At 44.7% G+C, this 24,880-nt stretch overlaps 1 protein-coding gene across 1 annotated transcript in view; it reads left to right on the top strand.

The window, feature by feature from the left end:
• Positions 1-24,880, top strand: part of LOC107125942 (uncharacterized oxidoreductase ZK1290.5-like) — a gene marked incomplete at its 5' end in the record, with an annotated part of 63,618 nt that overhangs the window by 37,654 nt on the left and 1,084 nt on the right. The gene's annotated exons all lie outside the window — the stretch shown is intronic.

The following is a 24,880-nucleotide window of genomic DNA, read 5'->3' on the forward strand; positions in this document are numbered from 1 at the left end:
TACGTCACATTGGCTGTCATACGGGGGGCCACCTCAGCAGCATATAAGGATACAGAGCCTACCATTTTCTCCAGGGGAACTGATCTCTACCATCTGGAAAGCAGTTGTAATTTTGAGTGATCTCCAGTCCTCACCTGGAGATTTTACCTCAGAACAGCAGACTGTTTAGAATGTTAGAGGCAAAAGCCAATCAAGTCGCATATGCAAACGACCTCTGTGTTCCGAGGCAGAGGCCAATGAGGCTGCATATGCAAATAACCTCTGTGTTCTGACTGGCTATGGGGGGGAGAGGAACAGCAAAATGTTTAGAATGTTGGAGGCAGGACTCAGGCAAAGCAGCCAGTGGATAGGGAGACCCTCTGAATGACAGATCAGAGAGCGAACTGATTTTGGAGCATGTGGAATGTTCTAGAGAAGTGCCACCACCATTCAGCTTTTATTTATAAGGGAGATTACTCAGGGATTCTAAATCTTGGTTTAAGCCCAGTTTGTGTGGAACAAATAACATCCACTTTACAGAGGTCCTTGCACTTGAATGTCATGGTGAACTGGAGTTTGATCAAATTAGGAAGTTCTGCACCAAGCACTGTGTACAGAGGGAGATAGAAGAAGCTGATGGTGTACACGAGCAAAACCGAATTGATGGCTGAATTAAGTATGTCCCCAAACAAACAAAGATTGTAGGTAGCTAGGCTGGTTGACAAAAAATTCCAAAAATAAAAGTTGTATAATATTGGTTATTAGGACCAACCAAATATCCACACACAAAAAAGCTTGTTGAATTCTCGAAGACCAAGACACCAACCTACTGTCTTTGTCTATTTTGGAAGCATTCAACCTACTATAGAGTTTTAAAGATCTCAAGAGCTCACTCATTGTTTTGTGACAGTGTGGTCAGTTGTAATAAAATACATAACTCAACTTTTGTTTTTGATCTTTTTCTCTGGATTGGCATAGCTACCTACAATTTTTATCCACACTTACCAGGCATTTCCTACCACAAGACGTAGTCATTGGCTTAGATGGTTTTAAAGAGGGATTAGGCAAGTTAATGGAAGACTTATCTACTAGTGATGGTAAGCTATAATAGTTGTATGGAATTTCCATCTTTTCAGGCACTGTTACCTTTAAGCACCAGTTGCTGGGGTGGGGAGGAAACTATAGGGGGGTGTTTTTCCCCCCCCCATACTTTAAGTTGATTATCTAGTAATAAGCTCACTTAGTGCTTGCAGTCCTAGTTTTCAAACTGTCCTGAATTCTTCTTCCCCTTTTGCAGGAGGGATGCTAGAGAGGTGGTCTTGGAGGGTGGGCTGGGTTCATTGTAGCCAAGATTACTGAGGAAGCAGAGAATATTTTAAAGAACATGCCATTTGCACATGGTGCAATAGAAACTGCATGTCTGATGTGGGGTCTGCCTGCATCCGTGCACTCACTTTACAGGAATTCCCAGCTCATGATCCCAAGCAGGGGAGGTAGGCAGACAAGGAAATGGCCTTTCACCATGTAAGATCTATTCTGCATTCCCCCCCCCCTTCCTTCTGTGACTGTGTGTTTAATCTTAGAAAGCTCTAGGGAAGAGGCCTCCCTATAGTCTGCTTCTGTCCTCCTCCAGGAATGATTTTAACAGTTCTGCGTGCCAACTGGTGAGTTCCAGCAGCTAACAGTGTGCTTCTCAGGCAGCCTATTTACAAGGAGGGGGTCTCTGTTTTGCCCCAGCAGTAAATAAGAAGGAAATGTTCCTCACCTCTCAGCCAGGGAATCCCCCTTGGCCCAGAATCAACTTTGTGTGTGAAAGTTCATTATGATTCTTTCTCATGATGCTAATTTTATGAAGTAGTCTCAAAAGTGTAGCAAGCATGTTAAGCATCTGTTTCATTTTTAATTTTCTTAACTTTCCTCTTTCACTCTGTTTCGGCACATCTTCCTGCGGAATCAGTGGTGATGTAGGCAATCTTTGAAGCTATGGAGGAGGAAGATTCATCAATTCAGATTCCAACGGAGGGGAAAATGCTCATGTTAGCCTCTATTCTTGCAGTTAAACAAAACACTTTATTTATATATATTATAGATGATAGATAGATAGAGAGAGAGAGAGAGAGAGAGAGAGAGAGAGAGAGAGAGAGAGAGATGATAGATAGAGAGATAGAGAGAGAGATAGAGAGAGAGATAGAGAGAGAGATATAGATATAGATAGATAGATATAGATAGATAGATATAGGTAGATATAGATAGATAGATAGATAGATAGATAGATAGATAGATAGATAGATAGATAGATAGATAGATAGATAAGATAGATAGATAGATAGATAGATAGATAGATAGATAGATAGATAGATAGATAAGATATTATGATATTATAAAGACAAAAATATGTGGGAGAGAACATATCACACCAACCCAGACAAGGAATAGTTTAATTAAACAATTCAGTTGACTCAATCAAGTTGTGTCAGAGCCATATGGTTAAACCTCTTCCAGGTTTTCTGAGAGCACAGGAATCTGAAATTGGCTTACCTTTATCCAGATAAGACTCGAGCCATTATACCACATCAGCTCATAATACAAAATCTTAAACAGAAATAATAGGTTGGGGCATCAGTCAAAGTTGTAAAGAGCCAGCAGACAGGTCTGTGCTTTATTCTGCATTCTACTAACTGCATCTGCATTCCCCTTAGGTCTTTGATTTTTCATTAGTAGAAGATGATGTTGCAATTCTAAATGGAATGCATGATGGGAGACACATTTCCTGGGATCCAACCCCAATTGTTTAAATGCCAAGGTTTGAATTTTGTTTTTTTGTCTGTTACTTGTCAACAATCAACTTCTGCATTCTTCGGTTGCATTGGCTGTTTTTAATTTGCTAGAAAATCTTTAATCTTCAATCAGAAAACATTTGCCACAAGCTGTTATTGCCTCTGATCTCCTCCCCCCCCAAGTTCCATAGTACCTGCAAGAGGCAGGGCTTCTTTAGTGCATGAGAATATGTGAAATGAAAGACAATACTGCCTTGATGGTTAGCAGTACAGCTTATTATTTGGGTGTAATTTTAGAGGCTGTTTGGTATGGGAAATACTGATAAGCAAGCTTTATTCTTTTTGTATTTTGGAAAGCCCCAAATCATCCCATTCTTACTAGGCATACTGAAGTGTGTGCAAAATTGTCTGGTTATATGAGAGGCTAATGTTGTAGGAGAGCTATGTCTACGCAGTAGAATCTGATGGAGCTGTTGTAATGGTGTTTTTAGTGTTAGAGTATTTATGGCCCTCTGACTGATTAATGTTTTAACCAATATGAAAAACAAGAAAAATGAGGATCTAGGAAGCAAATATAAATACACATACTGCACTGCAAAGTCACAGAATCTACATAGATCCTAGAAGCAGACATTGGGATGAGCCAGTTTGGTGTAGTGGTTAAGTGCACAGACTCTAACCTGGGAGAACTGGGTTTGATTCCCCACTCCTCCACTTGCAGCTGCTGGATGATCTTGGGCAAGCCAGAGCTGTTTTTGAAAGCACTCTCAGCCCCACCTACCTCACAGGGTGTCTGTTGTGGTGAGGGGAAGGGAAAGGAGTTTGTAAGCTGCTCTGAGACCCCAAGTGAAGGGTGGGGTATAAATCCAGTCTCCCCCTCCCCCTTCTCCTCTTCCTCCTCCTTCTTCACTGTGAACTCATTTAGAGTATTCTTCAAAACCATTTGTGTGAGTGTCTTCACAAAACAAGTCCAATCAATTACAGAGAGTAATTTACTGAATTTATTTTTTTAAAAAACATTTGTATTTTGTCTTTTGACCCAGTTCAGGATCCCAAAGGCAGTACACATTAAAACATGTCAAACACTGCAAACATTAAAAACAGCAGTTCAAATATATATGAAATTTTAAACAAAACACTTAAAAACACAAAATAGAGAAAAAGACTAATGCAAGTTAGTGACGGAATGTCAAATAAAATGAAAGGTCTTCATCCATTAGTAGAAGAAAACAATAGAGGGAGGCAGATGAATCCCCCCCCCCGGGAGTTCCAGAGTTTCAGTGCCATGAGCGAGAAGGTTCCTTCTGCTGCTGCCACCTGTCTAGCCTCAGCTGGTGGGGGGGGACCTGAAGCAGGGCCCCCACAGGTGACTAGGGAGACTGGGTAAGTTCATATGGGAATAAGCAGTCCTTGAGGTCTGGTGATGTGAAGACATATAGGGCTTTAAAGGTCAATACCAGCACCCTTAATGCAGCCTGGAAACAAATTGGGAGCCAGAGAAGGTGGAACAAGACTTGGGAGTGATATAGTCTCTATGAATTCAGATGTGAAGCTGCTGGGGAAAGAATGAGTCCTAAAAACAGTATCATGGAAATCTGATAAGATTAATCAATGTAAAAATTATAAAATCAAAATGTAACTCAGCCACCATATGTCAGAGCAAACATATCGGCGTCCCTGGTTCAAGGTGATGACAAACTTCCATTTTAGTAGGCTGTTTCCAGCCAGCAGCCCAGCCTCCCAAATCAAACACTAATGAAACCATTGCATTCAAGTTACAGGAACCTGATCAACATCAATTTGCAATCTATGGCATTTCTATCATCCTGACAGTCTTTAGCCACCCGTGGCCCCCATCTGCGGATACCCAAATCTACGAATTGGGGCTACACAGAGGCTAAACAGATCTTTCTTCAAACTTGGAGCACTCCCCAGGTTTGCAGGAAAAAATAATTCTTTAAAAAGTACACAGGGGGTTTAAATCCCCCCCAAAAGTAAAGCACTAAACACAGAGAACATACCTACCTCAGGCAGTCAGGGGTGGGACAGGGGAGCCCACTGAGCCCAGAAGGACTGCTTCGGCCCAGCCCAGTGGCAGAGGAGGCCATCAGTCGCACTGAGCCTGCCCATGGCGGCAGAGGACACTGGGCTTGATAGTGGGGGGTGGGGCTTGGAGCAGAGTCAAGCTTGGTGATGGGGGGATTTGGGATTCTTCCCCCCACAAGTCCCCCCCCCCGAGCTGTATGGAGGGAAAAGGGGGGAATCCGCAGGAATGGGAGAGGGATTCACCCTCCCCATGAGTATCACAAGTCCCCAGCTACAATAGTTGAGGGAGTTCAGGAGCTGCAGTGGGCTGCAGCAGGCCTGATGCTGGAAGCCAGGAGCTGTGCTGGGCTTTCTGGCATTGATTAAGGGGAGGGGCAGAACCCACTTCAGGCTTGCCTGTGACAGCTGTGAAGGTGGAGGTGGTTGGCAAGCTGCAGCAGGCCTGGCAGTGAATGATGGGAGCTACACTAAGCTCCCTGGCAGCAGCTGAGAGGGTGGATGGGCTGGGGGAGCCTCAACAGGCCCAGCAGCAAAGGCCAGGAGACATGCAGGGTTGGCCAGTCTCAAGGTGGGGGGGGGGAGGTGATAACACAGCGGGCTTTGCAGCATAGGCCTGGGAGTTGTAGTGAGCTAACTTTCCTTTGAGAAGAAAGAAGAGAAGAGAAGAGATTGGATTTATACCCCGCCCTTCACTACCCAAAGGTGTCTCAGAGCGGCTTACAAACTCCTTTCCCTCCCCCTCCCCACAACAGGCACCCTGTGAGGTAGGTGGGGCTGAGAGAGCTCTGACGGAAACTGCTCTTTTTCAAGAACAGCTCTTATCAGAACTACGGCTTGCCCAAGGTCATCCAGCCAGGTGCAAGTGGAGGAGTGGGGAATCAAACGCAGTTCTCCCAGATTAGAGTCCACGCACTTAGCCGCTACACCAAACAAATGACTGAAAAAAAAAAAAAAATTCATTTTGTACTCAGGCATACAAGTGCTCCTGTTTCCTTCAGCAGGGAAGAACTGGGACTATAATGATGCCAAAGTTAACACATAACTTTGGGGAGCACACACAATCATCTCTACAAGAGTGGTCCAGCATGCATCAGAAACCAATTTTCCCAAATTGTTTCAGTGGAGGGAGAATTTCATATGCAGCTTCCTCTGCTGGATGAGAGGCTTGTTGAAATGAAGAAGATTTACCTTCCTGTGCAACTTCTACATGACCAGGCCAGTGAGGAGACCCTATTTGCATAACAGCTTCATTTTGTTCTCCTGCTGTCACTCACTCTTGATAGGTAGTACTACACCTCCTCTAGGTACGATTTCACACTCTTGCTTTCACCTCCAGGGAAAAGTCTAGAAAGATCAACAATTGCCACATGGCTCCAGGAGTGGTAGCAAGGAAAGAGAGCTCCTGCATTTCTTACTGCAATAGGAACAGGAACAGAGCCCGTTCACAATTTAAATCCAGAAGCATGTAGGCCTGCAATTTTGTCCCCAGAGCTCCGGGCTGCCTATGCTTCATCAGTGTCCACGGAAGCAGCCATGTCATTCCTCATTCCCAAACATCAGTTAAACTGGTAGTATTAGCCTGAGGCCCCCCAAAAATCTAGCAAACATTTCAGTCTCTGTAGGCTGTTAACACAGACTCCTTAATTATAGTTAAGTTATTTAATCACTAATTAGACAGCTGTCTCGAATTATTGCTGTGCTTATCTGTGTATTTTTGCGTTTTGCATGCAAACCAGTCCTTTTAAAACCATTGTTCAGTTATTCGTTTCTTCTCTTGCTAACTTCATGGAACTAGTGGACATCCCATGAAGGCTTATGAGGCAATAAATTTGTTAGCCTTTTAGGCTACCAATAACTACCCCAGGGTCCAACCTACCTGAGGGACCGCCTTTCCGCGCATGCTCCCCCAAGAGCACTACGGTCTGGGGCCCAAAATCTGTTAGCCATCCCGGGCCCCAAGGATACTAAACTAGCCGCTACTAGGACCAGGGCCTTCTCAGTGGCGGCTCCTACCTGGTGGAATGAGCTCCCGGGGGAGATCCGGTCCCTGCGGGATCTTGTGCAGTTCCACAGGGCCTGCAAGACGGAGCTCTTCCGCCAGGCTTTTGAGTAGGAGCCGCCGCCCCTACTATACCACCGCCGCCATGGGTTGGACGAGGCCCTGAGGAAACATCTGAATGGAAGAAGCCCTAGGCCATCTACTTGGAGTCTCAGACCTACGATCCGGCATCTCTGGACTATGGAAGTCATCGAGCACCTTGTTTTAATTTAGGATTTTTAAGATGTATTATGTGTTTTTTTAATTATTATGTATATTATGTTTTATTATGGCTAGGTTTTGCCTTGCCTCTGTAAGCCGCCCTGAGCCCATTGGGGAGGGCGGGGTATAAATGTGAAAAGTAAATAAATAAATAAATAAATAGAATTACTTGTAAACAGGTGAAACTTGTCTCTCAGGACATCTCTCCCATCAGTCCCACAGTGAAGCCTAGTTCCCAAGGAATGAGAATTTCCGATCTGTCCAGCCCAGACAATGGGCAACGACTGCCTGCAGTAAGTCAGTAAACCCTCTTGTGTCTCCACTGATCGCTCTTCTGAACAGCCCTAGACAGACTCTTCCCTTTTGAACGCTTTCAATGGCTGTTGGCCAGTGTTGATAGTTTCCAGATGAGGCTTGCCCACAGAAGACTTTTATGCAATCTCTAACTCCTCCAAAGAAGCAGGAGCAAATCTAATTTTTCCCCAGTGGCACCTGCTATTGAGTATTCATTCAATTCCTGGTACTGTGTGAACCACCATCAAGGAGTGGGATTTTGCCATTTAGATCAGAACACATATTATCCTTCAAGAAGTTCAGCTTAGTTAGGAGGATGTCCTCTATAATGAAGCTGAACGAAGCTAAATTCCATGTATACTGAACTGATGTGTGTTCTGATCTAGATGGCCAATCCCACTCCTTGATGGTGGTGCACAGAGTACTAGGAATTGAATGACTAGTCCATAGCAGTCACCACAGGGAAAATGTGATTCACTCTTGCTTCTTTGGATGGGTTAGAAGCACCAGAAGAGTCTTCTGAGGGCAAGTCTCATCTGGAAGCAATATACCGTGCTTGGTCATGACACTGAAGTCAGAGACAAATTAGACCTGAATATGCCTAAAATTGATGTTTCAGTGGCTCTTCTTTTCAGAGCTGTTCTTTCCATTGAATCAAATGAAATTCCAACTGAACAGAATGACCAAAAAGTGCCTTTTGCAAGAGCTTTGAAACTTCAGTAGTTGGACGATATGCTTCTTATACTTCATCAGGGTTTGCCGCGGTAACTTTCATGCAAGTCATTGTGTTGGCCTCCCTTCCCAAGATTCCCACATGGGTCAAGAATCTTTTCAGGAGGACGCATCTCTGGATTCCATGTATACTGAAGCCTGATCTCTGACCTCAATGTAGTGACCAGGCACAGTATGAAACTATGTCACTCGGTCATTCCAAAGCTGTTGCTGGTATTAGTAAAAGCAACAACAGTACTAAACATTATTTATTTTTCCATATAATTGTCAAGAAAATAAATTAAATAAGACAATTAAGACAAAAATGTAGGAGGGAAAGGATAAGGTTGTCCATATGATCGATTAAATACAAGGTGGCTGAATAGATGGAGCAAACCTTCCTTGTTTAGACAAATTCATGGAGGGTAGGTCCATTGGTGGCTTTTAGCTATGATGACTAAATGGGACCTCCATGGTAAGAGGCAGCATATCTGTGAATGACAGTTGTTGAGGGTAGAAATAGAGGGAAACTTTTGTTCCTGTAACCATGCTGTGGACTTTTCAGGACATCTTATTGTCCTGTGTGGGAAACAGGATGCTAAACTAGATGGATCATTGGTCTAGTCCCGCAGGGCCCCGATTTTATTTTATTTTATTGTAATAACTACAACTCATCTGTTTTTGGTCAGAACATTTATCTATGGTATTTCTTCATGTGCACAGAAGTATGCTAAATCTGGATGATCTGTAACTCTGCCTTCAATATTTGGAGAAGTATGAGTTTTACAAGCATTTAGGACCACTTGGTTAGCTGCTTGGACTGCCCATCTTTGTCAAGGCCAACTGACACGTTCAGGTCCATTTCGAAGCTAAACCGGCAAGCAACCCTCTGCGCTGGCCGCAAGTTGTTAGGAGCTTCTCAATGCTGTACTGGTCAAAGGCAAAATTAGAGGGAAAACGTCTTACAGTACCTCCCCCCAAACTAGAGAAACTGTCCAGTATGAAGCATTCCTTTCATCCATCTCATCCTTCCCACACATACCACAAAAGGAGGATGCCAAACCCAAATTGCAAACTTCTCCAAATCAAAAGGCAGTGCTGGAAACCAACAGGGCTACAGTGAGATACTTGCTTTCCCCGCCTGACTGGAAGCTTATCCTCTGTGACCCCAGTGGAAGAAAAACCTTCAACATTTGCTGACATCTGGAGAGCAATGACCTCAGCTTGGTGAATTCTGCAAATAGAAGAATGCCTACTTCTTTTCTCGTGCGCCATTTAATTGGTTGATACCTCTTTTTGCTTGAGCAACTCTGAGGCCATCCAACATCATCTGGGGAGAAGGTTCATAGATGAGTATCAAGCAAGCAAAGAACTTTTTACAGAGGTGGGTTTTATCTTTTTCATCTTGAAAAAAAAAATCAGGAGACACCACAGCAAGTTGGGCCTGAAGAGAGTGAACAGGTTTGAAGTGGAAAAGGTTTTCAGGATGCAAAACTGGCATTTCATCTTACCGATCCTGGGATAGGGAATTTTTTTGACATTGAAACCTAATCACATTTTCATCCTCTTTGCCTTTGGCACTTCCTGAGGGTTGGGTAATAACTGGGAACAATAACCGGCTTTCCATTTGTGTGTGTGTGTGCAAGTCCCATCAACTCATTTCTGACCTATAGTGACCCTCCAAATGACCTCTAAAATGTCCTATCATTAACAACCTTGCTCAGATCTTACAGATTGAGGGTTGTGGCTTCCTTGATTGGATCAATCCATCTCATGTTGGGTCTCCGTCTTTTCCTGTTGTTTTCACCTTTTCCTAGCATTATTGTCTTGCCTTCTCATAATGTGACCAAAATATGATAGCCTCAGTTTAGTTGGCTTTGCTTCTAGGGAAAGTTCAGGCTTCATTTGATGTAGAACCCACTTACATGTCTTTTAGGTAGTCCATGGTATCCTTAAAACCGTCCTCCAACACCATATTTTAAATTAACTAACCATTTGCTGACATCTGGAGAGCAATGACCTCAGCTTGGTGAATTCTGCAAATAGAAGAATGCCTACTTCTTTTCTCGTGCGCCATTTAATTGGTTGATACCTCTTTTTGCTTGAGCAACTCTGAGGCCATCCAACATCATCTGGGGAGAAGGTTCATAGATGAGTATCAAGCAAGCAAAGAACATTTTACAGAGGTGGGTTTTATCTTTTTCATCTTGAAAAAAAAATCAGGAGACACCACAGCAAGTTGGGCCTGAAGAGAGTGAACAGGATTTTCCCCTATGCCATCTCTAATTGTGTGTATGATCACACCCTCAATTTCCATTTGGCTTGTTCTCAGTCCTGTGGGTCTTCATGAAGATTGTGACATCCCTCATAGGAGTATCTTTGGGCAACAGGGGAGTGTCTTTACTCCCAACTTGATGAACTTTTGATCCAGTCCCCAAAATTGATTCAGGGGCTTCAAGATATTATTACCATTATTTTAGTACTGAAAAATAGGCTTTTCTGATTAACAAAGTAAGAGGTCTCTTCAGCTGTCTCGAGGAATCCAGCACCTGGTAGTTCTAATAGATAGCTATTTGGACAAAGTTTATCTTTCAGAGAGAGAACCCTCATCACCCTGGTGCTGAAATTTGTCTTGTATATCTGCTTGCTTCCTGTCCTGTGCCAGTCTTCTGGAGATTAGGATATTCAGAATGGGTTCACCTGCAGGTAACTGCATGGCTTAATCCACACACACATGGATTCCTTAGGAAGTACGCAAGTCTCTCTCTCTCCTAATGGACCAAGAAGAGCTACTTTGGTCAAAAATATCTTTGTGAAGCTTGCTAGATGGTGGCATGGATTTATCTGCATGGGGAACCCTTTTCCAAGGCAGCATGGATTCCACATACATATTGGGTCTCACACATATTGGACAGGTACTAAGCAGACCAGTGGGCCCTCATTCCTCATGTGATCTCAAGAGACTCCATAAGTCTTCTTCAGTGGTCAAGAAGCATTCATAATAGCCAAACATCAGATTGTGAGGTTTTGCACCTAAGCTCTTCATCATCAGTTCAGTCGAAGAGGTACTTAAGTTCAGAAGCATATACGAAGACAAGGATACAATCATAGTGGATGTCCTGTAACATGCTAACCCATAGGTTTGCCATTCTTTTCTTACCTTTCCCTTGAATTTCAAGACAATCATGAAGATCAAGGAATAGAAAGCAGACATAATCTTCATTTTCCCAAACAGTGCTGATTTTCTTGATTCTCCAGTCTAGTGGCTCATTCCATCACAGTTTACCGGTAGTGCCCTATATGTTTCAGCAGGGCCTGCATCTTCATCCTCACAGGCACAAGTATTCTATTGGACCATCTGAAGCAGACTGATAGCTTTTGGGTACCACCCAAAATGATCTCTGCTGTTCTAGGCTTTTGTAAATATTTCATCTAGGCAGTTTTCCTTACCTGGTGCTGCCATTTGGCAAAACACTATTGCAGAGCTGCAGTCAGTGATGTATTTACTCCTGGATATTGTTGCAGTTTATTTAGCTTTCCTGTAGGTTAGCTGATGTATTTACTCCTGGATATTGTTGCAGCTTCATTAGAAGTTTATTTAGCTTTCCTGTAGGTTAGTTCTTAAGAGGTTAAATGCACTGTGAACTCCACACTGTTACTAGATCCTGTAATTAAAAACATAACTGAGAGTGTCTGTAGTGCACAGTTAGGGTTTCTGCAGGCCCATTTGATTATCGGCCTGGCATTTGGTATGCAGTCATGCTAGTCTGATATTTCAGGAGTTCCTGTGTCTAGAAGGGTATGGAAAGTTTGACTGTGATTTATATTGTTTTTGGACTTCCTGGAGTAGTTTTCTCACTGCTGCGATGTTTTACTCATATCACAAAACAATACTCCTTTTTTTTTATCAAGTCCAAGCTTGTAGCTAGCTGGTATTCCTGTTTGTCACTGAAATGTAGTTACTACCATTGTTCCCTCTGAGCTGAGTTGGTGTGAGCTAGCTCACAGTTTTTTAGCCTCCGGCTCACACATTGTTGTCTTAGCTCAGGAACGATGGCTCCAGTCCAGAGCAAACTAATTTATGCAGTAGCCAAATCACCTGCCTGCTCACAACTTTAATGCCGGTAGCTCACAAAGTAGAATTTTGGCTCACAGGACTCCACAGCTTAGAGGGAACATTGGTTACTACATGCTTCTTAACTGGAGATGCAGTGTCTTCCCCTCAGAACTTCTGGAAAATTCTGCAGACTTTCCCAAGGCATTCCTCAAGGTTCATCTAAAATAAATTTTATATTTATGAGACTCTTGCTCTTGAGTTCGGTCTTAACCTCTCATTACAGTGTGGGGCATTTCACGCATTAAACAAACTCATGTTTATTGTTGCTTAGTCTATACATGCAGCAAAATGAGTTGGTAGAACCCTGAGGTGGTACAGTAGACTTTACTACTTAAGACTGCAGGGGATTGTGCCATTTCTGAATGCTCTGCTGTATAAAAGCACACTACATATGGTAGGGATGCCAAGTCCCCCCGGGGGGCGGGGAAACCCCCACCTGGGAGGCTCATTCCCTGTCGCCGCCGGATCGGCCCCCGGGGGGAACCCCACCCCCAAAGCACGTCACACGGAAGTGACTCAAGCACGTCGGGGACGATGGGGGTCCAACGTCCCTGATATGCTTGCGTCACTTCCGTGTGACGTGCTTGCGGTGCGCAAAGCGTGCACGCAAAGACTCCTGGAGCAAGGCTGGACTCCCCCGCTCCGGAACAGGTAAGCACTTGGCAACCCTAACATATGGGGGGGGAACTAACGCATGAGAAAGATATTTTAGGTCCACTTGATCACTCCTATGCTTCCCTGTAGGAAGTTATTTACATCGAGCACATACTCCCCTGTAGTCTGAAATGGTACAGTCCTCTCTGCCATCTCATTCTTTTGTGTGTTTATCACTTCAGAGTGTACTTCGCAGAGGAAGTAGCAGCCAGTCCTAACTCCCTGACAAATGTGTGTGTGTGTTTTTTTAAGCTGTACATCTAAAATGTATGAGGCCCTTTGGGTTTGTTCTGAGATATGAGATTCTTCACTCTTGACATGGCAGTTGTGTTTGCCATAATTACACTGGTATTCCCCATAAGAAACTCCAAGTATGATGGGTAAGTGCGTATTAATAAATGCATGGGGGCATGATTTGTGGAACCTCCTGCCCACATTTCCTCAACTTATATTCATTGAGTGATTAGAGATGCATGGGCATTCTTCACATTTGGATGTTTGCAGCCCCAGCGCCAAGGGGAGGGGTGAGGCAGGGGCCGAAGGCAAAGAGGCCCTCTCTACCCGACCACATGTTAACACCGTTTACAATTCAGTTGAAATAATACACCCGCACAAAATGTTTTTCAGAGAAATGTGGAATCAAATTGGCCCCTTATGGTGAGACCAGTGGAAAAGATGGCGAGATGGGTGGTGCAGTGCCTTTAGTAACAGCCAGGGCACCCCTGCCCCTCAACACCCAAGTGTTAGCCAAATTGCCTTGAATCGTTATTTAATATGGGGAGTTATGAGCTTAAATCAGGCAATAGGCAAATACGGGGCCAAACATCAAATGTATACAGGGGTGCAGAGTCCTCCAGACCCACCAAATAGACGCTGAGACTAATGCCAGTATGAATTGAGTTGTTTACTGAAGGTATTTCAAGCATACAATAACACAGGCATTCACACACTTATACAGTACCTAAGAAATTTCAAGCATACAATAACACAGGCGTACATACACACACTTATACAGTACCTATGAAATATATAGAGAGGAGAATAGCACATTCACTTTAGCAGGAAAAATGAGGGGCTGGGGGTCGTATCCTGAACCAGCAGAGGCACGAGGAGACTTTGGTTGCACACACCAAGAGTCGGGAGTTTAGGGTGAGGGTAGGAGGGGGTCAAGAGAGAGGAAGGGGAAGAGGGAGGGGAAGAGCAAGGGTGCAAGCAAGCGAGAGAGAGAGAGAGCTGGTACTGGGTGCTCTCTTTTATTAGGAGTTGAGGGGTGGGCTCATCTTGGCCTCCTCTCTTGGCACACCTCCTGGTAGTCCGTCCCCAAAAATATGCTGACTGGTACTGGGGTCGAAGGTCCACAGGGGTGGGCAGTGTTGAATCTAACGGGAAACTAGTTTGAACAGTGGCACCGTATGGGATTATGTCTTGTGCTGGCCAGAGGCATTGTTCTCTTGTTGTCTTCTGGCTGCAGTTTCGACTAGGTGATGTATTAGGTGGGGGAAAACATGTTGCCTACGTGTACTGAGGGAGACTCTTCATGGAGCTTCGGTCCCCTGTCTTCTGGCCTGGCATGGCAGTTGCCTGGCTGCTCAATGCTCCATATGGCTAGGGAGCTGGTTCACCTTTACTGTAAGTAAGGGGGTTGGTGACTTACAGGATTCATGGGCACAGCATTTCACAAGAAGGCTTCCTTCTTCTGAGTGTGTGTCTGTAGCTGGCATCTTTTGGAGTCACCTTATAGTTCAGTCCCTTTTGCACACAACTAGCACAGGTCAGGTTTTTCATAACTTATGAGTTCATAAAAGCACAATAGGGGCTTCGTAGGGCAACACAAGACCCTCTGATAGGGCCAGCATCGGGTCATGTGGGCACAAGCTTCCTGCTCTTGTTACTGGCCCGCCCCCTCCACCGAGCAAGGATTGCCATGGCTGCCCCTCCCTTCCCCTCCCCGCAGTGCCACAAACAGGACCCTGTGTGAGTCTATGTCCCGGCTTGCCAGAGACCCAGTTCCTGCCCTCCATAGTAAAGGAACAGATGGGTGTGCCCCCTTCTGTCACTCTTGCAGTGTGACATATGGTGCTGGTGCGCCTCAGAGATGCCTGTATGTTCCATATGGGGTGTGGGACGAGGGAAAAATCACACGGTTCAGCCTTCTACATGATGTTTGTTTCCTATAATGGGGGAAATTTCAGTCTTGACAGGGGGAGCACCCCTGTGACATGAGACTGGTGAAAGAGGATGTCTGTCTTTGCAACCGCTCATCCATCACACTCATAGTATCTTTGTTCCCTGTAAATATCTGAACCAGGTGTTTGTATATACGGTGCTTAAACAACATTGTAGCCACAGCAAACAGTATAGCCACAGAAAGAGCGAAGTTGTTGTGAGATTTTAGAACAGAACACATGACTATCTGTGGCCATCTTGAACCCCCGCAGAGTAACTTATAGCTAGAGGGCTGGGTCTAGCTAGCCACAACAATGCACCTTCTCAGCTTTAAAGGCTGATTTCAGGGCCAGGAGGGAGGATGAACAAATTGAAATCTTTGCTTGTGCAGCCACAGGTGTTAATCGCGCATGGAGACTATGTGAAAGAGTCTGCTTTGCTCACACACTTCCTTTCTAAGAACAATTACTGAAAGTAACAGTTGTGCTCTGTGATTTCTTAACGCTCCTTCTTGACCCCCCACCTTTGCCTCGTATTTGTTTGACTTTCCCAGAGTGCAGCGAGGGGGGGGGGGGCTCAAGTAAACTTACCTAAAGAGAGAAGAGAATGAGTTCCCGTTTCCTCTAATATAACTGACAATTCGCTGATGGCAGCATTGAGAAAGTGGTTGACTTACAATTCAGTGTAAATTTTCTAGAGTTTTCTCATGGCGAAATTTACCCCTATCATGCAAGTACTAGAACTTTATTATCCATGGAAATAGCTGCTGTCTGCCATACCAGTGCTGCTTCACAGCTTTGTAGCCTCCAACAATTATTGATCCACGGGGAGGGGGGGGCGGGGGGGGTGACTGAGGCTGGTGCAAAATTGCACTGTCCGTGAGCAAAAGTAATTCAGTGAACAGGATCCTGGCTGTACTGGCAGATGTCACTGCACATTAAGCCAATATATAGAAATGCGTGGGTGGGTGGGGTGCTCTGTTCCCTCTAAACTGTGGAGTCTTGTGAGCAAAAATTCTACTTTGTGTGCTCCTGGCATTAAAGTTGTGAGCGAGCGGTTTGGCTGCTGCTTGAATTCATTTGTTCTGGAGCCAGCCTTCCTGAGCGAAGACAAAAATGTGTGAGCTGGAGGCTAAAAAAACTGTGAGTTAGCTCACACTAATTCAGCTTAGAGGGAACACTGGTGGGGTGCTGCTAGACAAAGATCTGAGATGCTTATTCAGGCTCTTCAGATTTGCTCCCTGGAAATGGGTCATGCCCATCGACACATGTCATAGAATATGCTGAAATGGAAATGGTATTTTGCTTTTCTTAAACTCTAAAATGTCTGAATTAATGTAAGTCTGCCTTTAACAAGTGGTTATAATTTGGTGGTGGAGTTACAGGGTTCCCCCCACACACACACTGCCTCTCTGCCTATATGTTAACAGCAGCTGGAATGACAAAAATGAAACGGGCTTAACTTTAATTCGAATGGAGATGAAGGGGCTGCACTTAATTTCTGTTGCATGGGAGCAGTTAGAAAGTTGGCAACTCTAGACTTAGATAAGGTTCTAAGAGATTTGCATTCCTTAAAGTGCTCTGTCAACCTTGCAGATAAAGCCACAAAAATATCCTGCCTGCCCATGCATACCTAAGTTGGTCATCTGTGGCACACCATCTATCCTGAAAGAAGAACCAGCTCTTTTCCCATTTACATAAGCTTCTCTACATAATCATCTGGAAGCAATGCTTAAGCTCAGGGTCTCCTGAGCAAGAGTTTATTTCAAAGCCTGGATCTTGTAGATGTGGAGGGATCTCATGGCAATTGTGTGGTTCAAGTGCTTCTTTTTTTCAACATTATAAGCAATGTTCCCATCAAGCTTAATGTGAGCTAGCTCAGTTTATTAGCCTCCAGCTCACAGATTTTTGTCTTCACTCAGGAAGGATGGCTCCAGAGCAAACTAATTTATGCAGTAGCCAAATCATTCACTCACAACTTTAATGCCAGTAGCTCATAAAGTAGAATTTTTGCTCACAAGACTCCACAGCTTAGAGGGAGGATTGAATTTATAAGTAATATTAAAGAGTAGAGTAAAAAAAAGAGGAAGGAGTTTCTCAGCTGTGTCAGATGGCACTGCTGTCAGGATGTGGATGTGCATGTGCAATGTTGAAATCCTTTGTGTGCGAGAAAGTAGAAATGCTGTCAAGAGAGGTTTTTTTAAGCAGCTGCTAAAGGCATGCAAAACGAAAACCAGTCCACCTCAGATCTCCACTTAGCACAGTGGCAAGAAGGCATACTTCCATTGCGTCTATCACTTTTCTCAAAACAAATTTGTTGTTGTTCAGTCGCACAGTCGAGTCTGACTCTTCACGACCCCATGGACAAGATCTCGCCAGGTCCTCCTGTTTTCCGCCGTCCTCTGAAGTTTGCTCAATTTCATCAACAAATTACACCAAGGCAAATTAAGAAAGGCAGTGTACCCATTTAGTGTCAATTTTTTTTAAAAAAAAAAGAGAGAGAGAGGTTTTTGTTATTTTGGTACGTGGTCTCTTCTCCCCCCCCCCCCCCATCCAAGTTCTCTGAGACTGTAGTTCTGTAGAGAATAAGTCCCACTGCACTTCGGGAGACTTCTGAATAAATGTGCATGATATTGTGAGGCACAAGCATTCACGCGAGTGCAAGGTCTGCAGTTGAAATGTTTTACAGACACAGGCCTGTAGCTACAGTCGGGCATTTTGGGGCCCTGCCCCCTTAATTGAAAGCCCCACCTCATAAATAGCCGTGCCCCAAACCTTATTTTTGAGGAAGAGACCCCTGCTGCTGGCAGCGGCTAGGGTGAGAGCGCCTCAGCTTGCCCTCAGGCTTCCCTCTCCCTCTAGGCTTACCAAGTGCCAGCGGGGGATCTGCGTGTCTTGGCAGGTTCCCTGCTGCAGGGACGGAGACACAGGACTCCAAACAGCCCCGTTGCCAGAGCGATGCGTAGCGTCACTTCCTGGCGACGGCGGGTGCAACGCGTGTCGCTGTCCCCGCGGCAGGGATCCTGCCAAGACATGCAGATCCCCCGCCGGCACTTGGTAAGCCTATCTCCCTCCCACTGTGGAATTTTGGGAGGGGGCATCATGGGACCCAGGAAAAGACATCTCAGAGGGCATTTAATTGCATGTTTCCCAAAGGCTCATGGGAATGCTTTTGAAAGACTGACCGTGACCTAGGTGGTATACAGCAGGACTGTGCTAGGAGAAAGGGGGATTGTGGGAGATGTGTTGAAGGTGCCACTCTTGAGTGCCCTTCTAAACTTTCTTGCCCTGTGGAAGAGAAATCAAAAGGCATTTAAATGCATTCTGAAGGCACTTAAATGTCCTCTGAGCTGTTTTTTTCCATAGGAACTGACATGCTCGCTGCCCTGTCCCTTGAAAGGAAGGGCTAGAAACAGGCTCGGAGCCTCCCCCTTTAAAGACAGATAAATTCAGATGAATTTAATTAACTATAATTTAGTTGCTCCCTTAAAAATTTAAATACCCCCTGAACAAAAAAATCCTGGTTATGGGTCTGCGCAGACATTAAGCAAAAACTGCATTCATAAGTTTAAAAAAACAAGTTTTCTTTACCTACTCAGTATTGTGGTTGATGTGTTGTAAACAAGGATTAACAGAGAAAGAAAAGGGAGGGCATTCTTAGAGCTCCTTTAGGTGTGCCAGAGAAGAAACAAGGATGGAGCTATTTGCACTGTCATGCATTCTGGATCATGTGAACTGAAATATATATCCCATAGGTCTTGGGGTGGAACATGTCTCCCCTTGGATATGCTGCCTTCTTTCTGACAAAGCCTTGAAACAAGGTGAGGGGGGTGAACAATGCATGTTTGCTTCCTCATTGTATCTGAAGCACCACAAGAAGGTCTTTTGCATCTTTGGTGATAATGATCTGTGCTTACGAAAGGTATAGAACTTCACCACATGGGACAGGAGCTTCAGAATCAAATATAGGCTTTCCAAGTTGGAGTTTTTAAAGGCTTCGTGGGCTGGGTATCATCAGCACCAGGGGTCTTGTTGTAGAAAAAGAGCTGCCGGAGCTCATTAGCATAACTCATTAGCATAACTTATTTGCATATGCCACGCCCCCTGACATCACCGGAAGTGACAGAAGGCCACACCCCCTGACATCACCGGAAGTGTGTCAGAAGGCCCGGCTACTTACCCTCCTGCTTCATCCTCATTCCCAAACGGAATGAGGATCGAAGCAGAGGGCGGGGTAAAGAAGGGGCGGGGCTTCACCACGTGACCGCCCCACCAGAATCAAATATAGGCTTTCCAAGTTGGAGTTTTTAAAGGCTTCGTGGGCTGGGTATCATCAGCACATTGATGACACCCAGCTCCAAAGCTCCAGATGACTTCCCAGACTGGCCACGTATGGGTGAGAGAATGGGCCCCGGGGGCCTGAGATGATGGTCAAGTTTAGCCTTCATTGACACCCAGCTCCAAAGCTCCAGATGACCTCCCAGACTGGCCACGGATGGGTGAGAGAATGGGCACCAGGGGCCTGTGACGATGGTCAAGTTTAGCCTTCGTTCAGCCTGCTGCCTTTAATAGGCCTCACTGGGAACTGAGTCAGGCTCTGTCTGCATCAGCTGCAATTTAACCCAGGCAGGGAGCTGTTCTGAAAGCTCATTTTCAGTTATCTATATAGAGGCAACCTGAGTCTTACTGCTGGGTTTTCTCAAAAAGATTTGCAAAGGTGCAGTCTGCATACGTTTCTCGTTTCAGTGCTAGAGGATATCAGTGCTGGGAGCAGTGGAATGTGATGGAATCTTAAGCTTCGTGGAGCATGGTAAAGAGAGGGAATTGGGGTGGGGGTGGGGGGGCTGGCTAATACATTTCAGTCGAGATCACAGCATCTGTTCCTGTTTAACCTTGGCACTGAAAGAAGCTCTGAATCCTGCTTTAGCTTCCACTCTACTCCATCGTCTGTTGAAAATTAGCTGTGTATAGCCTCAGACTGTTTGGATTGGCTGAATTTTCCAGTCTCTGGCCTCTCAAGTGATAATGCCATTTGTGAATGCTGGGGTTTTTCTGAGTCAAACTTAATGGAAGGCATCATGAATGAAACATGCAAGGGAAACCATCCTGTGGGAAGCTTAATTTTGGGGCTCTACCTCCGTTTTATTCAAACAGAAACTAAAGAAAGTCACTGCCCTTGATTGCAAACCTTTCTTGGACAACCCAGCAGTAAAACTGAGAGTACGTTTATGCAGATAACAAAATGAGCTTTTAGAGCAGCCTGAGTCAAATGGCAGCTGATCAAGTAAGCCAAAATCGCAAATAGATAAGACATAACCCAGCCTCGTTTGCAAGGAGGCTCTGGTTAGTGTAAGAATGGAAGCCACTTTGAAATAATAAATAAGGAAAACAAACAAAAAAGTAGAGGGGAAGGGTGAGGCCCTTTCTGATGGCCGCCCAGCTAGGACGTTTCCTGTCTCATTTTCCAAGGCCAGGGTGTGTTCATTTGTTCACCTACTTTTTTTTATAACAACTTGCTTATTAGTAGAGCGAAAGACAGCTCAAGTCCTCCAGCTGAGTAATGCCAGTGGTAAAATGCACACACAAGGAATTTCTGACCAGTTATTGCAAAGAGGTGAAGATGATACAGCTTCTTTCTCTTCCCCACAACTTAAGCTGGAAGATAATTATGTCACTGCTATACAGGCAGTAAACAGGCTGCAGTAATTACAAGTTCAGGATTCCTCAAAGTCAAAAGACATGCACCACTCGCTGAAGTAGGCAGTGGTAAACACCAGTCTGTTTCCCTTTAAAGTGGTACCACGGCATCACTTTGACAGGAAAGCCCGTGATGTGTTTTCAGAGCATTGCTTTCAGGATCAAAGTGCTCTTGCTGGTGTAAATAAGGCTTGCAAGTCTTTCTGCACTTCTTTTATTATCTGTGCAAAAGGGGTCTGATTTTCTCGCCCCAAACATCCTGCAGTAAGTTAAAAATGGGCTTGCTTTTTTATGGCTCCAGTGAAGCTTTGGTTTGGAAAGCCTTTATGTGATTCTTGAGCACCCTTCTCAAGGGCAGGAAAATTCTGCACCACTCAGGGAGATAGACAATCTGTTGGCATGCAGTGAGTCCATGTGAAATTTACAAGGAAAGCTGAACAGACTGCTCACACACATCTATACATCTGCATCATCTCAGTTTTTCTGCACCTCATGGGCCAGACAGCTTGGTTCACCAGGTACCCTTAGCTGCTGCTCCTTGTTGGTGCTGCTTTCTCCTGATGGTTGCCACTTCCCTCCCCCCCCCCATCTCCAGAAAGGTGCCTCAGGTGGGTATTCAAAGCAACCTGCATTGGTGCCCAAATGAACTGTTTTGCTTTTTAAAAACATTGTGCATGCACAGGGATCAGGGGCAGGAGTTGGAAGGGGAGGGTTAAACATTATTTTCAGAAAACCTGGACATTTTCCTGGATTTGCAGAAGTTCAGCCATAGCTGCCTTGACCCTTCTGTATGGATTTTGCTATCTAAACAAGACCCAGTCCTTTGAGGATTACATATAGCAGTACCACTTATGTAATAATGGCTTTGAGGTTATTCCCCAAGCTTGTAAGGAGCTGAGTTTAGAAGGCCTTCTTTCTTTTTATATAGCTTCATAGCAGGATTTGATAAAAATTTGCCTGAATGTTCATTATTAAAGCATATCCTAACTGATACTGAAGTATATACTGAGTACGGTTACAGTCTGTTTCCCGATTCCTGGACATTAGAAAGAAATGCAGAAAGAAATGGTAGAGAGGAAAGGTTAGACCATATGCTTCAGACTGCTTCTGTTCCATTAACATGCTGACTTCTTTTGAGAGTGGGCTGAGGCTGTTTGGGAGAGAGGAGGAAGTGAACTTTAAGCTGAAAGCATTATAAGAATCAGATGAAAAGTTATAGGGCAGAGCTGGATGTGAATTGTGCATGAATAGGAAGAGATTACCAAAGTTTTATTTATTTTTATTTCATTTACTTTATATTCTCACTGAGGATCAAGGCAGATAACATGCTTTGAGACATGCATGTAAAGGAGGTGGAGGAAGGGTTGTGCAAGTGTCTGTGAAGTGTTATCAAGTCACAGCTAACTTACGGTAGTGGCCGCACAGAGTTTTCAAGGAGGATTACATATAGCAGTACCACTTATGTAATAATGGCTTTGAGGTGATTCCCCAAGCTTGCAAGGAGCTGAGTTTAGAACGCCTTCTTTCTGTTTATATAGCTTCATAGCAGGATTTCATCAAAATTTGATCAAAAAATATTTGCCTGGAGGTTCATTATTAAAGCATATCCTAACTGATACTGAAGTATATACTGATTGAGTACGGTTACAGTCTGTTTCCTGATTCCTGGACATTAAAAAGAAATGCAGAAAGAAATAATAGAGAGGAAAGGTTAGACCATATGCTTCAACATGGCCTTGCCTGTGCCCAGCAAGTGAGGGGCAGAAGGGATACAAGACCTTTGGGTTGTGCAAAGAGCTTGGTAGCAGAACTCCGTTTCCTTCTTCCACAGCTGAGAATATGGTAACTTGCCCTCTAGGAATTAGCAGCCAGAAATACTCCTGAATAATTTCTGTAGAATTGTATGTATTCAGCTGCTGGAGACTGATAGTGTTAAGAGGGAAAAAAGCAGAAGAATATGCTGCGTTTCTCTGTCACCGTATGCCCAACTTGCAGGGCACCCTGACGCTGTCATTTGAAAACCAAGCAAAACAAAAAGGTCTTGGGAGCTTCCAAAAATGTCTGGACACTGTTGCAACTCCAAGTTGAAGGAATTCTTGCAACTCCAAGTTGATGGCACCTGGTATTCTTGGCCACCGTGTGACAGAGTGTTGGACTAGATGGGCCATTGGCCTGATCCAACATTGGCTTCTCTTGTGTTCTTATGAATTCCAGTGTAAACTTTGCCTCTGTTTTCAGCCTGCTGGAGCATCTCTGTGAGCTGTTTTGTTTATATTTCAAGTATCCTTGTCATACTGAAAGTTTTCCTGCAATAATGACGTTTTGCAGTCAACATGTTTGACTATCTTTTTTGTATATACTGTGAACCATGAACCAGAAATTAGAGACAGTCTTTAAAAGGAAAAGTCTTTAAAGGCAGGTTTATATGGGACAGAATTGCACATATCTTTTTCATCCTTTCTAATACCTGGAGCTTTTTTGATGTATGTTTTTCAGAACCAGTTCATATATTACTTGTGTAACATGATTGCTGCTGAAAGACTCTCCCCCATCACATTGGCATGGGATACATAAGTTTGTGTGATGTAGCAAGATCTCATAATAGGATCCCCACCACCAGACAAACAAAACTGAAAAAGTCTTCACCTCTTGTCAGAAGAATATCCTTGGGAAGGGAGTTCCACAGCTTCAGTGCTGTGACTGAGAAGGCCCATTTTTGGGGTGGCACCTGTCTAACCTCAGATGGTGGCAGCACCCCAGGCAGAGCCTCTGAAGATGACCAGAGTAGAACGGAGGTTCATATGGAAGTAGACAGTCCTTAAAATATGCTTGCCCCAAGCTGTATAGGGCTTTAAAGGCCAAACCACCACCCTGGAGCAAATTGGAAGCCAGTGTAGGTGGAACAAGACTGGAGTGATATGGTCTCTGTGGGTGCGTTCAGACGGGCCGTTTAGTCCGCTTTCGGCACGCTTCAGTAACGGATTTTATATCCACGTTCACACACCCAACATCTGCGCACTGCCCCCAGCCGTCGCTTTCCGGCTCAAACCCCCTTTAAAATGGAGTATGTTGTTACCAGGTCCCCAAGTGGTGTTTTCCTGATTCTCCGGTTCTAGCCACACTTTTCTGACGTCTGATCGCTCTTGCGGTGTTGAGCCACTTCCGGTGTAAACCCCCTCCTTGCTCGAAAGCTGCCCGAGGCTTCTGCTTTTTGCCCGCCATTTTTTTAATGCATTGGCGGTGTACACATAGGCGGAGCTCCGCCATCGCGTTGAGAAAGCTGACATTTAAACGGTCACTTGTTTTAGCATTTAGATGAGTTTGGGATCTCACGGAGGCCATTTTTGGGTCAAACATTTAAAGGGGAGTCTTTTGTTGGAGGGGTTGGATTGATTCGCCCTGGTGGTTCTGCGCATGTGCCATGATAGTCTCCCCCCCTTCTACGGAGGGGCGCCTATCCGCATGCGCAAACTGAGGAATTTTTTTTAAAAAACCCGCCGACACAAGCTCCCGTGCATCAGTAGTGTAGACGCTGGGGAGCAATGAGACTGCGCGGTGAGGCAGGATAATCCAGATCAAATATAATCCGGTTAGAACTGGAGCAGTTTAACCTGCTCTCAGCACGCCATCTGACCGCACCCTATGACTCACTGTAGACAGCATTCTAACAGGAACGTTCTATACCAATTGTAGTTTCTGTACGCTCTTCAAGGGGAGCCCCATATAAAGCACATTGCAGCAGGCTAATCTAGAGGTCCTCAGGGGATGCACCACAAAGATTTTTTTTTGCCACTGCTGGTAAAAGGCACCCCTGGCCACCTTCACTACCTGTTTATCCAACAGGAATCCTGGGTCAGCAGTACCCCCAAGCTATGGACATTCTGCATTAGGGGGAATGTAACCCCATCCAGAACAGAAGTCACTCTCTTCCTGGGTCAATTCTTCTTTGCACTGTTGTGCATGCCTAATAAGCAGATTTTGCCCCCTGTTCAGAATAACATCAGAACATCGCACATGCGCGCGTGCATACACACACTCTTATTCCCACTTCTAGAGACATAATTTCTCAGCCTCGCGATCGTACTAATTCAATCCGTATTGTGCTAGGCTGCCACTAGTGGAGGCAGTCATTATGTGACTTCTGGCTTTTGGAGAATGCTGATGAAATCAGCACTACTCT

Source organism: Gekko japonicus, unplaced genomic scaffold (genome assembly GCF_001447785.1).
Source record: "Gekko japonicus isolate JY-2015 unplaced genomic scaffold, Gekko_japonicus_V1.1 scaffold831, whole genome shotgun sequence".
In the NCBI taxonomy this organism is placed as follows: domain Eukaryota; kingdom Metazoa; phylum Chordata; class Lepidosauria; order Squamata; family Gekkonidae; genus Gekko; species Gekko japonicus.